Below are 2,008 nucleotides of genomic sequence, written 5' to 3' on the forward strand. Positions count from 1 at the left end.
GGTTCAAGCTGTGCCCGTGTACATGATATGTGATTTTATGGTGATGTTGGGGTGACCTAATGCAAAAATCATTAGGATTCATGAGGATCTGTGCTTCGGAATCATGTTTTTGGAGCATGATGTTGCCACAAAACTGTGGATCTGTGATTTTTGTGGTGATTACTGTGGCCATGAACATGATATATGATTCCATGGTGAGTCTGGGGTGACCCAACACAAAATCCCTGAGGATCCGTAAGTGTCCATGGTTCAGAACCCTTTTTTTGCACCATGGATTTGCCACCAAGCCCTGGACTCACAATTTCTGTGGTGCAAGCTGTGGACATGGACATGATATGTGATTTGATGGTGATGTTGGAGTGACCCAATTAAAAAACGCGGATCCATGAGGACCCGTGCTTTGGGACTATGTTTTTTCACTTTTGTGGTGCCACGAATTTGTGGAGGCATGATTTTTGTAGCGCTGCTTATCGTCTAAGACACTGTCTTCAGAATGCTGGTAGTTTTATTTTCTTTCAGCACAAAAATCATATGAATTCATGAGGATCCCTGCTTTGGAAGCATGTTTTTGTGCTGTTGTGGTGCCAGGAACCTGCGGATGCCTGATTTTTACAGCGCCCCCTATAGACTAATACATGGCCTACAGTATGATGGTGGTTTTATTTCCATTCAGTTTAAAAATCATATGCATTCATGAGGATCCGTGCATATCCGACTTCTACCCAGACCCAACTCGAACTTGGAGCTGCGGTGGCTCAAGTGGTTAAGATGCTGAACTGCAGGCTGTGGAAGGTCAGTAGTTCAGCAGTTCGAGACCCAGGGTGCCACATGACCGAGTAAGCTCCCGTCTCTAGTTCCAGCTCCTGCCAACGTAGCAGTTCGAAAGTGAGACATTGCAAGTAGATAAATAGGTACCACTTCGGTGGGAAGGTAACAGCGTTCTGTGCGCCTTGGCTTAGAGAGCCAGTTTGGTGTCGTGGTTAAGTGTGCGGACTCTAATCTGGAAGAACCGGGTTTGATTCCCCACTCCTCCACTTGCACCTGCTGATGTGACCTTGGGTCAGTGTAATGTATTCTATGCTGCCTAGAATACATTAAGATGATTGTGAATCATCTCATAGGGAAGCAATGTTAAGCTTCGTCTTGAACAGGGATTGAAGTTCAAGACTACTGCGTCCAATCGGATTCAAATGTATATAAGCGGGAAAGACTCTGATTGGTCCTTATTGTCTCAACCTGATAGGTTGTTTATCTGTATAGTAGGCGTGGCTATATTAGCCCGGAATGTTTAAATACTGAACAAGCTGCAATGGAAAGATCAGAACAGTACTGAGTTCGGGCTATCAAGAGAATCGTTGAGCTGAAATAAACCTGAGTTTTGCTGAATCACTCTCTGGCTATTTTGTTGAGCGCAGACTTAACAGTCAGTCACAAGCTCTGGCACAGCTGTCCTTGAAAAAGGGCAGTTTGTGTCAGAGCTCTCTCAGCCTCACCCACCTCACAGGGTGTCTGTTGTGGGTAGGGGAAGGGAAAGGAGTTTGTAAGCCACTCTAGAGACTCCAAGTGAAGGGTGGGGTATAAATCCAATCTCCTCCTCCTCCTCCTCCTTAGTCATGCCGGCCACATGACCACGGAAACGTCTTCGGACAGTGCTGGCTCTTCGGCTTGGAAACAGAGATGAGCACGGCAACCCTAGAGTCGGATTCGACTGGCTTTCGAGCAAGGGAACCTTTCCCTTTACTTTTTAACTCGAACTCAGGTCCGGGACCCACCCTCTGCCCCGGGCTGACTGCTACAAGCTGGCTTTGCGGTCCACCCATTTCCCCGCGCTGTGCTTTCTGCAACCCTCTCAACCTCCGCAGTCGGATCAAGAGCGCAAACCAAGCAGGAAAGTGGGCGTCGCATCTTTGTCTCCGCCCCCCTCCTGGAAAAGGAGAACCCGCCAGCCCAGGCGGGCTTCAGGGAAACCACGGGGACCCATAGAGCCAATCACAGGGAGAGAAGGCGC

Source organism: Gekko japonicus, unplaced genomic scaffold, assembly GCF_001447785.1.
Source record: "Gekko japonicus isolate JY-2015 unplaced genomic scaffold, Gekko_japonicus_V1.1 scaffold776, whole genome shotgun sequence".
Taxonomy (NCBI): domain Eukaryota; kingdom Metazoa; phylum Chordata; class Lepidosauria; order Squamata; family Gekkonidae; genus Gekko; species Gekko japonicus.